The sequence below is a fragment of the Peromyscus eremicus genome, chromosome 4, assembly GCF_949786415.1.
Source record: "Peromyscus eremicus chromosome 4, PerEre_H2_v1, whole genome shotgun sequence".
Taxonomy (NCBI): Eukaryota; Metazoa; Chordata; class Mammalia; order Rodentia; family Cricetidae; genus Peromyscus; species Peromyscus eremicus.
In genome coordinates, this window is record NC_081419.1 from 7,559,886 (window position 1) to 7,572,544 (window position 12,659).

Consider the following 12,659-nt stretch of genomic DNA (forward strand, 5'->3'; position numbering starts at 1 on the left):
GAAGCAGAAGCAGAAGCAGTAGCGGCGGCAAAGGTAGGCGCAATCTTGGGGAAGGACAAAGCCCTTGACTCATGTGTCAAGTCCTAACGGGGTAGCATAGGCCAGCAGTGAGAGATGCCCAATTTGACTAAGGTGCCTTGGATCTGTGAACCAAGGTGCCCAGGGAGGGATGCTCCACTTATCAGGGCTCTCATGAACTCAGGCTCAGGCTCCGCTAGCAGGGACATGTGCAGCCCTAAGAAGTGTATCCTCTCCCCAAGGCCAGGCTCTAGAAGGCTCTTCAGTGCCCCTACCCAGTGTGACATCTTTACAGCACATGCTGGGCCTGCGAAGGCCTGGGTGGGGTGAGGGGGGACTGTAAATTCCTGGGCCCCTGGCTTTCCATCCCTAACAACCTCCTCCCGTGGCCACAGCGCCTGTCCCTTCGCAGCCAATTTACATGAGGGGTCCCAGACCTTGGGCGTAAAGCATTCCAGACTCCAGGGAGGGGGCAACTATTGTTTCTTTGGGAATAAAATAAAATAAAATATAAAATAAACCGGATCTCTGCAGCGTCTAATCACTCTCATATGTGCTATGGGGTTCCCAGCGTGGACGACCGTTTCCAGTGTGAGAGCCCCTGGGGCACAAACCCGGCTTCCCTGCAAGAGCCCGTGAGGGAGGCTGCTGTGGAAGAGATCGAGGCAGAGGGCAGAGACACTGGGCCCCTGTCTAATTTAATCTACTCCATAACCTCACAATGACTGAATGTCCCATTTCACAGAGGGTATAACTGAGTCTCTCGTTCAAGGTCAACAGCCAGTACCTAGCCCTGTCAGGATGTCTCCTGGGAACTGCCCTGCACTGAGTGGCCTCCCTGTGTGAGGGCCGTGCACTGCCCTGGTAAGGGGTCTGGTCCCACCAGGCCTGCCCCAGGCAGGCCCGCCACAGCCGCAGCTGGGGCCTGAGAGCATCAAAGCTGGTTTTTAATAAGGAGGATGAATCTTCTTGGAAGCCTCAATCCAGGAGTGGGGGGGAGGGGGTGGCCAGGCAGCCAACGACCTTAGTTCTTCTGCCCCTCTGAAGGCAGGGAGGGGAGCCCTGGCCCAGTGGCCTGTCACTGGCCGCCGGGGGCCTGGGCGGTGGGGGGTGGCTGCCCCGGGCCTGGAGGGAGCTGGCTCTCCGCTAGCAGAGTAAGCTCACAGGATATTACACAGCCTTTGTGTGCCTGGTGACCCAGCTGCTGGTTATTGAAAAATTCCACCGCTCGGCACAGGGCAGGCCTGCTGACCCCTCATCCCAGGACGCGCCTATCTTTCAAAAGATACAGGATTAGAGCAGCAGGCACGACCCTGAGCAAAGCCCGTCTGGGGTGTCTGTGTTTTCGTGGCCTCACGGGATACTGGTTGGAGTGGGTTCTTGGCGCAGGATTTAATTAGTTGGAATCAGTCTGCGATTACTGTGGCGACTATTTACCCAGGCACTCAGCAGTCTGAGCCCTACTCAGAACAAAGATGGGCCCCTCGGCCCTGGGCTGGCCAGGCCAGGGGCCCCAGCTGAGCTTGGGCCCAGCTGGGCGGGCAGGGAGAGCTGCAGGCCCGGCCAGACCTTCTGCCTGCGCACCTCATTTAGTCGATATTTGTGGGTTTTCGAAATGCAAAGCATCTACATGGGGCTTTTAAAAAATTAAAGCATCTCAAGAAATTTATGGCCAACTTCCGAGTGGCCCCTCCCCCAGCTCGTGGCTCTGTGGCGGTGGTCAGGCAGAGCGAGTTTGCTGGGGTGGGATGGAATTCCTGCAGGAGGATGGTAGGGGGGCTATGCCCAGAGGCTGGCCTGGCCCTCACTCTGCCTCCTCAGGTGTGTGTGTGTGTGTGTGTGTGTGTGTGTGTGTGTGTGTGTGCAAACATGCACGTGTGGCAACTACTTTGCTTAGGGAGGTGAGCTGATTTCTCTTGCTTGCACCCATTCCCATACCATGGGAGCTTTCCTAAGGCCTACAGTGCTACTGGGAACAGGAACTATGAGTGTACATGTATATAGTCTAGATGGCCCCTCCTCCTGCATACACCTGCCTGTCAGTGCACATGTGCATGCCTACTGGGCTCATACTTACCTGTCCGCAGCTCTTCAGCTCTTGGTATACGGCCAGTGTTTAGCAGTCTACATCTACACACACTTGCAAATCCAAGTGTGCCCCACTCTATGCACACATGCTATGCACATGGACCCACACACACTGACACAGGCCACTGATCCAAGAGCTGCACTTGTGTTCAGCCAGTGACAGGCATAGCTCTAAGCATGTTCACACATTCATATACAATGTCTGTAAACACATGTACATATGTGTGTCCCCACTTGTGGGGACATCAGCTTCTCTGGACCTATGGGAGGCTACAGGGGTAGTTTTGCAGCCCAGAGTCAGGTGTGGCTTAGAGATACTTTGAGTTTTGTTGTTTGTACATTTATCTGTTGGCAGGGTCTCACTGTGTAGCCCTGGATGGATTAGAACTCTCTCTGCATCCAGAGTGCTGGGATTACAGGTGTGAGTCACCACACCTTGGAATAGGACCTGTCTGGTCAGGAAAGCTGCCAGATCGGACTACAAGGCAGATCTGGGGGTCTGGCCCTTCATTTAGGCAGGCCTTGTCCCAAGGTGTCACCAGTCTCCCTCTGTCCAGCCTGTCCTCAGCCTCCTCTGAAGACTTCTTGGTTCTCACCTGCCCTCCCACTGTAGCCATGGCCACTGAGGCTTATGTCCTGTAGCTTGGCGCACTTCAGGGCCACCTGCAGGTCAGGGACAGAGAAGCAAACTGCTGGACACAGAAGGACTCTGGGTATAATGGCCTCCTTTTCTGCCCTGCTGCAGAAATCAGTAACCCTGGCCCTACCCCAGAGCCACACGGCCTAATCTTTGTATGCTGTGGGCACTTGCACATACAGAGTCACACCCACACGAAGCCACTAGAATCCCATTGACTGCACTAAGAGGGACATACAGAGGGACAAGAACCCTCGTAGAAGACATGTGGGAGCAGCAGATAAAGGAGGCCACAGTAGACGCTGGCCTACACAGGAGCCTCTGTAGGTGGCAGACACATGCACGTGTGTTCTGTGAAGACACACACACACACACACACACACACACGAAAGAAAGTGGTCTCAAGAGAATGATTCTTGGATGTTCCAGTGCAGCCCCAAACATGGCTACTGACTCATTATGTTGAGCCTTGGGCAGTGAGCCACCCAAATCCAAGGCTGGTTGGTGACCAGGCAGGACCCCAACTTACTGCTGGTCACCACCCCCAGTTCTTACATCATCCCCCTCTGCTGACACTGCTGGGCCCTCCTTCAGGCCTCTCTACTTCTACTCCCCTCACAGACACCATGGGGGGCCCCTGGCTGATGCCCCCCTCTGCTCCCTGGGCTGGGTTTCTTTTCATTGCCCAGCACCTCCCCTCCCCCGCGCTGGCTTCCCGGCATGGCTTGCACCTGCCTATCTTCACAAGCCCCCCTTTTCCTGTCCTCACTCCACCTGTCTGCCTCACACCCGGGGACAGCCATGCCAGGGCTGAACCCCAAGCCTGCTGCCATCTTTGGGTCATTTCTTAATGGTCCATGAGGTTGATGGACCCTTACTTATAAAACCTCCAGAACGGCTTCACAAAGGAGGGCTGTGCAGGGCATTTTCTCAGAACTGGGCAAGGGAGACTGCTCCCTAATGACTCTCTTATCGCCATCCAGGTTGAGCACCACAGGACAGGGGGAGGGCGGGGTATGAAAGCGGAGGGCAGCAGGATGACGTGGTAGCCCCTCTGGAGTCTGGAAGATGCACTCCAATCTTGCCTCTATTTAGCTTTGTGGGCTGGGCCCCTGGCATTCATCCAGGGCCTCAGTTTCCCCTTTTCTGGGAGGTTTGAGCCCGCTCAGATGGCAAAGTTACAATAAAGCCATGAGTGCTGAATGATCAAGACAGATTCAGAGGGTGACCCCAACATCCCTCTTGGTTCAGCTGCTGTCACATCCCAGACGGACCCTATGTCAAGGTTCCCAGATCCCAGGGACTTCCACTGGTCTCAGGAAGTCTCTGTCCCGAGCCCTGGACATTATAGCACTTCCTGGTGTCTCCCCCCTTCCTCTCCTAGCCTGAGAGCTCTGGCTTCCCTACCCTCCCACCTCTAAGCTCCCAGCCACCGTGCTAACAAAACTGTCCAAGCCCATGGGCATCATGTCCCTCCCTGCACTTCCTTGCCCGAGGACCTGGCTTCAGCCCCTCTGCTTGCCACAAACTACCACCCAAATGGAAGCAGGCCTCACTTTCCCAGGGGCCTCCACGAGGGGCCACTCAGAGGCAACTGGCCGGGGTTTGGTAAGCAGCTGCTGTGGGACAGGCAGAGGACAAGGGCTGGACACGAAGCTCACACCATCCCCTTCCCAGCCGTTGACCACTTTCAGCTTGCTTACTTTCTTTCACTGTAAATGTGACACACCACACATATACACAGACATACAGGCACACACACACACACACACACACACACACACACACACACACACACACAAGGGGGCGGAGATAATGCACACCATATGGAGGTTAGAGACAACTGCACAGTTCGTTCTCTCCATTCACCTTTGTAGTTGGTTCTGGGGATTGAACTCAGGTCTTCAGACTTGCATGGCAACTGGGCTATTTCACCAGTCCCATGAACCATCCATTTCTTCTGGAAACCCCAGACACCCTCAGCCTGTCTCTCTCCACATTGCTAGTTCCTGGTCTCTGCCTCCTGAGGTGCTGGGATCATAGTCCACCTGATCAGGGCTGGGTCCTCCTGTGGCTTTAGTTGTCGCTTCAAAGTCCCCAAAGCTCTGCTACAGCACTGGTTGTTCCTCCAGTCAACTCCACAGCCTCACATGACCATGACACCAGCCCACAGAGGGGAGAACCGAGTCTCTGGCTCAAGATGACCAGCCAGTATCTGAGCTAGGCGGGATCTCCTCAGATGCACAGGCTCCTGAAGGATGTCCTGCAGCTGCTGGGTGCTCCATCTCCTAGGCTGCTCTGTGGGTGCCTCAGGGCAGCAGAGCCCCAGTGTTCACACCCCAGCTCCTGTCAGTTAGCATATGTGCACAGTGACAAATGTACCAGAATGCCTGCTGATGTGGTGTGTGTGACAGTCAAGCCCTGGCATGGAAAAGGTTAATAAATCTAGGTCTACCCATTCCCCAGACAGTTGTGCCTGACAATACAGGTTAATTTGTGTGCGCTGACATGAGCGATGGTCCTGGGCATTTTACTGAGTAGGATAGGCAAGAGGTTAGTTAGCAAAGATCCAGGTCCCATGAAATGGAGAGCCAACTGGAGACAGTCAGCATGCTCAGAACACATTCCTAAGAAACATGTTTGTGAAGTTCATAAGTAAGGATCAGAGTTCAGATCTCCAGAACCCATGCAAATGTGATGGCCACCTTTAATCTCAGCACTCTGGAGGCAGAGATGGGGATCCCCGGGGCAAGCTGGCTAGTCACACTAGCTCAAATCAGTGAGTTCTAGTCTCTGTAAGAGGCTCTGTCTCAGTCCATTAAAATGGAGAATGATTGAGAAAAATGTCTAATGTCAACCTCTGGCCTCCATGCATGCACACACACAGGCATGTGCCCCTGTACATGTGTTTGTCTACATACATGTGAACACGTATACTCACACCCAAGCCACACGAGAGAAGGAAGGAAGGATCCAAGGACGGAAGGATGGGAAGGCAGGCTTGCGACCATCTGGGCTGTCTGACTTCAGGGGGTGATGGGATAAAGGGAGATGGTCCCATTGTGTTTTACTTCTGCTTTGCAGCAATGGCTTTTATATTAGAAAAATAAAGCGATGTAAGAAATAATCAAAAAAATAAGGAGGCGTAAAGAAGAGAGAAAACGACCACTTCTGCCTGAAGTCGGATCTTACAGGGTGACATCGCTTTCCAGGACTGAGGTCCCTCAAAGCCCGCCTGCCCAGGTCCTCCACTGGCCTCCTCCACCTCAACTCTCTCTACCATCAGCGATTCTTGGGGAGTGGAAATCCAGCTGTAGGCCGGGAGATGAGTCCGTAGGTAAAGTGCTTGCCGTGCAAGCATAAGGGCCTAACTGGTGGCGCACGCTTTTAATCCCAGCACTCGGGAGGCAGAGGCTGGCGGATCTCTGTGAGTTCGAGGCCAGCCTGGTCTACAGAGTGAGATCCAGGATGACTAGGGCTACACAGAGAAACCCTGTCTCGAAAAACAAAACAAAACAAAACCCAAAACCAAACCAAGCCAACCAACCAACCAAACAAAAAACAAAAACAAAGAGCCTAAGTTGGAATCCCCTTGGCCAGCGTGAACACGGCCGAGTGTGGTTGCACACCTATCGTGACAGACATATAGGTCAGAGGACAGCTATACAGGATCGTTTCTGCCGTTCACCTTCATGTGGGGTTGTGGGGATCAAGCTTAGGTCTTCAGGCTGGGGAGGCAGAGATGGGGGTCCCTGGGGCTCACTGTCCAGGCAGCCAAATCTGCTAGTTCCAAGTTCTGAGAGACTCTGCCTCAAAATATAAGTGGGAGAGTGTTATAGGAAGACACCTGAGGTCAACTTCTGCCTTCACATGCACTCACATACATGTGCACATGGATCTGTACACACACACACACACACACACACACACACACACACACACACACAGAAGAAAATTAAACTGCAAACAAGGTAGAGAACCTGGACTTCTCAGCACAGGCTGAGCTGGCCTCAGCTTGCCTTGCATTTGTGTGTGTGTGTGTGTGTGTGTGTGTGTGTACAAAAAGTGGCTGGTGCTAAGCATAAAAGGCACAGGTCTCTGCCATTCCTGTCACTACTGCCCTGACTCTGACACCTGCTGTTCACAGTTCCTTCTGTCCTCTGCCTGTTCTCTTTGTCCCCAGCTCTCACTGTCTTCCCTACCCCTTCCTGGAAAAAGGCTGTATGGCTCTAGCCACACACATGCACTCTGTCACTGTCCCCGACCTGGCCCTGCTCCCTCACCACCCCTGCACTTCACTCTCAGTGCCCCCTCTCCCTGGCCTGCTAGCGGTCTGTCTGTCCGAGCCTTGAATGCTTTCCTTCCATCAAGGCTAGATTCTGGAAGTGCTTCTTCCAGGAAGGCAGCTGGGCTCCTGCTGGGTCTCTGAGAGAGGAGCCATGCTCCTGATAGCTCTGGGTTCAAGGCCAGTTTCTGTCTCCCATCAAGTGTTCCCAGTATGTGAGACAGGACAAAGATCAGAGCCAACCAGCAGGTCCTTCCAAGGATGGCTGAGGTGCAGGGGTGGGTCCTGGGTGACCTGTCTGAGGATAGCTGAGGTGCAGGGGTGGGTCCTGGGTGACCTGTCTGAGGATGGCTGAGGTGCAGGGGTGGGTCCTGGGTGACCTGTCTGAGGATGGCTGAGGTGCAGGGGTGGGTCCTGGGTGACCTGTCTGAGGATAGCTGAGGTGCAGGGGTGGGTCCTTGGTGACCTGTCTGAGGATGGCTGAGGTGCAGGGGTGGGTCCTGGGTGACCTGTCTGAGGATGGCTGAGGTGCAGGGGTGGGTCCTGGGTGACCTGTCTGAGGATGGCTGAGGTGCAGGGGTGGGTCCTGGGTGACCTGTCCGTGGTAGATAGCCAGGACATCAGGATCCTTCCTCCCACCTTTGTTCCATGGGGGCGCACGTGCAGCTTCCCACACACTGCCCTCTGTGTTTGGGTCTCCATTTGCATTCACCCTGGAGACAATGGTGCAGTCCTCAGGGAGTGCCCAAGCCCCCCTTGCTCATCAGGGGGACACAGCTGAGATGCCCCAGGCTGGCATGGGCTGGTCCCACCACCGAGGAGGCAGGCTACCCAGGGGCTGCTGTGCTCATGGGGGTGGGGGGCAGCTGGTGTCTGCCCTATTCGAAGGCCAGCAATTCTCCACGGCTGGTGAGGGGTGAGTAGGGGTGCCCCGCAGGCTCCCCTCTGCCAATACACATGCCACCCAGCCCAGCAGCTCAGTACCATGGGAGGGAATCTTTGTTTTCCTAGCAAGAGGCTGCCCCTTTCCCTGGTCCCTCTTGGAACAGCCCCCTAAGGTGGCAGGCACTGGGCTCACACTGGTTAAGCGTTTTCTCCAACACTCCGTGACTACTCAGTACAGCATCAGTGCAATAAATACTCATTTTTAAGAAAATTGAGACTCAATTTCGCCACCACAGTCAGGAGCAGCAGTTAGCAGGGCTGTAGAATGTCACTGCACAGATGGCAGCCCCACCCTGCCAACCCTGTCATGGCTGGGGTGGGGTGGGTGGGGAGCGGTCATAGGCCATGCCAGGCTGCACCACCTTCCCCCCAAATCAGACTACAGGGAGCACGGGGGCAGGCCAACAGCTAGGCTGCCAGCTCCAGGGAGCCATGGTGGATCCCCACACCCATTTGGAGAAGACGACAGCCTCCAACATGAACAGGAAGAAGACAGTGCCCACCTAGTGGAATCTGCTGGTGCCAAGCTCCATCAGGTGTCACTCACTCACTGTATCAATCCTGCTGTAGATGCCTTTATCCCTACTGAGGCCAAGGAAGATGAACTACTTTGGTGAAAGTCTTATGCAACTTGTCTATTAAGCATGGAGTAGGGCACGTGTCTCCATGGTGCATCTCATCCTTTAGACAGGGATCAGAGACCTGCATGAGGTTATATGTCTTGCTCCTGCCTCCTGGCCTCAGCAGGGATAAAGGGATACACTGCCCACCTTCCCCACAAAAATTATGGGGTTGCCCATCTGATCACTAGGGCATTGGGTTAGACCGGATGGGGGACTCGGGCAGCCTGTGGCTGTAACTAAGTCTCCAATGTTATGCAGGCAAAACAAACAAGGCCCCTCTGTGAAGGGCTGGGGGATTTGTGCTCATTGCCATGGAAACAACACAGAGCATGGGGGAGGGGATCATGGCCTGCCACTGCCTTTACAGATGTGAGCCCTCTACAGCCCCAGACAGGCCAGGCCATGAGTGGCCAGGAGGTTGCGGGAGCTCAGGGTAACCAGATAGGCATCTTATCTCCCCGATGTCCCCCTGGGCTGGGCTTGAGAGGCAAGGTCCTGGCATAGACCTTGAGTCTGGGCTATGTGGGTGTGGTGGCTGGTGCAATGAGGGCAGAGGAGCCTTCTGAGTCACATGTGCCAAAAATATATGACAGAGATAGGAACAACAACTCCTACCCACCTGGCTAAAAATAGCCACCCTCAGGAGGCAGAAAGGTGTGGGGTTCCCCCGATAAGGCCTGCCCTGTGGGTGGCCAGTTCTGAGAGGAACTCCTTTCTTGGGGGATTCACCAAGGCCAGGGCCAGCCCTCTAGCGTACATCTGAGAAAAAGCATCCTTGAGCACCCTGGGAGGGCTGGTGCCAGGCGCTGCCTAGGGAGCGACTGGTAAGCCAGGTCCCACGCAAGCTAAGAGGGCAGTGAGAACAGGTGGTCAGGGCTTACTGTACCCTCCTGCAGGGCGACACTGTTGTGAGCCTTCTGTGTGCTGCTTCTCATTTTGGTGAGGAAGAAAGGATTCTTATCGCCAGTCTAAAAGATGATGAGATTTGGCAAGGCGGTGGTGGCGCACGCCTTTAATCCCACCACTCAGGAGGCAGAGGCAGGCGAATCTCTGTGAGTTCGAGCCCAGCCTGGTCTACAGAGCAAGTTCCAGGACAGCCAGGACTGTTACACAGAGAAACCCTGTCTCCAAAACACCAAAACCAAACCAAACCAAACCAAAACAAACCAAATAAAAAAGAAAAGATGACGAAACTCAGACCCACAGAGGTCAAGTTCACAAAGTAACCCAACGTTAAGAATTACTGAAACGGAACTTGAACCCAAGTCTGGTGAAGTTCAGAGAGGGGCATTCATTTGCCTCAGATCGCCCAGCAAGGACCAGGATTAGAAATGAGGAGTTTCCGGCTCCCAAGGTCAGCACCTTGGAGGTCCCAGGCTCATCTCTGGTCAAAGCACCACTGGTCGGTAAGCGCTGCCTCCACCCCAGCCTCCTCTGTCTGCCCGTTGGGTCCCACCTGGGCTGAGGGCACAGACCCCCCACTACCAGGGGTGGGGGCACAGCCTAGCACAGGGCCTGCGGCATCTGGACGTTTGTGAAACCCGGCAAGGGTGGCCATTCTCGTGCCCTGCCAGGCTGGGCCCAGCAACAATGAGCCATCTGTGCCCAGGCCAGGGCCTGCTCCAACAGGCCGCCCACCCGCTCCCAACCCAGCCGCACACTCTTCCTTAGGCCCCTGTGCCCACCCTGGGAGCAGGCACCCTTCTTCTCGAGATCAGGGTGTGGGAGCTCACCACGCCAGCCAGGGAACTGGTTCTGCAGAACTTTCTGGGCTGTCAGTGCTTGGACTGGACAGAAGCCAAGAGGACTCGGGGCAGGAGCCAGTCTCTGGCACTGCCCTCTGGCAGCAAGACTCCTACTTCTCAGCTACAGAAACCGGGGTTGGCAAGGAATTTGCACGACCATTTCCTGGGCCGATACAATAATGATAATAATAACCTGGCTATTAGGTCAGCATCTATTGGGCAGACATGCATACCAGGCCTGCACTAAGCACGACACATGAGTCCCCTTTAGATGTGAAACCTGAAGCCCAGAGAGGTCAAGTCATTTGCAAGAGACCACACAGCAGCATGGATTGAAGGGGTGTCCAGGCTGTCCTGACTCTTGCTTTTTCCTCTGTAGGATAAGGCCCTGTGTGGAGGTGGAGGTCAGGGCTCTGCTGTCCTGCAGGTGTTGTGCCCTGGGGGCCTAGCACTGGGAACAAGGCCCCTTCCCTGGCTGCTCTGCCTCACAATCCCTGCATTGTTGGTTCATTAGGTAATTTCCCTGGAAGCACCAGCTGTTCCGAGGGTGGGAGATGTCTGACAGAAGTGGCTTCGGCAGCAGGGACCACTGGGCCAGAGGTGCTGGGGCCTGCCCTAGTGGGGCAGAGGTCACACCGGGCCAGGTGTCCCACCCTTGCTGTTGCCTGAGGGAACCCCTAGGCCTTCAAGGACAGCAAGGGGAAGCTCTGGCTCCGCCCACCAGGGCCTGGCATTCCCAGGTGCCTGCTCAATGCTCGGCCACAGCCTGCACAGGGCTAGCTGGAGGGAGGGAGGGAGGGGGAGAGGGAGGGGGCACTCAGCGCCCCAGGCTTGGTAGGTCCAGCTGAGCAGAGGCAGTTGGGGAAGGAGGGACCGCCCTCATCCATGGCTCCTCTGAGGCCTCCACTATGTGGCCTCAGGGCTGGCCCATTAAACCTGCTCCACTGCCCAATAAACAGACAGCAACCATGTGCTTCGGGTCAGCCTCAGTCCCCCCTGACAGCTTCTACCAGCCACACCCGGAGCAGCTGTGGGAGGCATCAGCCCGCCTCATCCAAGCTCCTGGTGGCCTGCTGCACCCAACACCCTGGCCCAGGAGTTCTTTATAACACATGCGTGTGTGTGTGTGTGTGTGTGTGTGTGTGTGTGTGTGTGTGTGTGTGCGCGCGCGCGCAGGGTGTGCAGGGTGTGCAGGGTGTGCAGGGGCTCCCAGGTCACCCAGCCTCAGAGGCTGCCCAGCATCGGTTAGAACTAGCCAGGCATGAAGCTTTCCGTACAGCGAAGAAGCTGCCCTGGGTGTGCCAATTGCTCAGTCCTTTCCTTGGGGACCTGGTATCTCTTGCCAGTGTCAACATTGCAGTTACAGGGACAACTTCTACAGATCTTTGACTATTAGGTACTCCCGCTCTGACTTTCTGTGACCTGCCTGTGTCCCCAAAGCACACTGTCAACTGCTTGTGGCATTGAGACCCTAGTACAGCCCAGGAACCATGGCTGGCTCAGCTGCAGCCTCAGTCCTAGATCCCCGAGTGCCCGGGGAAGGGGGACTGTCAGACACAGGAAGCAGGAGGGCAGGGGAAGCGCTTGTGCTAGCATGAGGACCTGAGTTTGGGTCCCCAATGCAGGTGCCAGGAGGCAGAGACAGGAGGATTCCTGGGCTTGCTCCTCAGTCAGTCCAGCTCAAATGGCAAGCTCCAGGTTCAGCAAGAGAAGCTGTCCTGAAATATAAGGCAGAGAAAGGACTAAGGCAGGACATCTGACATTGACCTCTGGCCTCCACACATGCCCACACGTGCAAGTGCATGGACACACACATGCACACACACATAGACACACACACAGGAAGAAAGGATTGGCTAGCAAAACAAGCATGTGAAGTGTATGCCAAGTACTCATGCCAGCCTCTGCAGTGCCCTGACCTGTGGCATGTGCAGCTCTTGTATGGTGCTCACCACGTCCTAGGCTTCAGTTCGACATTTTGCAAATGTCAACCCTCAGAGATGCATGGAGGTAGGTCTTGTTACCACCCTAGTGTACAGAGAGGCGAAGTGGCTGGTCCAGTTTCACAGTTGTCAACCTGGCTCCAGCATCCAAAATAACCATAATACTATATATGCCTGTGTGTGCGCAGGTGTGTGTGTGTGTGTGTGTGTGTGTGTGTGTGTGTGTATGCAGGTGTGGTGTGTGCAGGTGTGTGTGTGTGTGTGTGTATGCAGGTGTGGTGTGTGCAGGTGTGTGTGTGCAGGTATGTGTGTATGTGTGTGTGTAAGCAGGTGTGTGTGTGCAGGTATGTGTGTATGTGTGTGTGTAAGCAGGTG

At 55.2% G+C, this 12,659-nt stretch overlaps 1 protein-coding gene and 1 long non-coding RNA gene across 4 annotated transcripts in view; both read right to left on the reverse strand.

Annotated features, from left to right (window-relative positions):
* The window catches only part of Lmx1b (LIM homeobox transcription factor 1 beta), a 76,785-nt gene that overhangs the window by 20,956 nt on the left and 43,170 nt on the right, over nt 1–12,659 (reverse strand). The gene's annotated exons all lie outside the window — the stretch shown is intronic.
* LOC131907974 (uncharacterized) lies at nt 5,821–10,773 on the reverse strand. The gene is made up of 3 exons (XR_009378513.1): nt 10,330–10,773; nt 6,432–6,549; nt 5,821–6,054 (listed from the first exon to the last, which is right to left on the reverse strand). It is a non-coding gene; the product is annotated as an uncharacterized LOC131907974 (long non-coding RNA).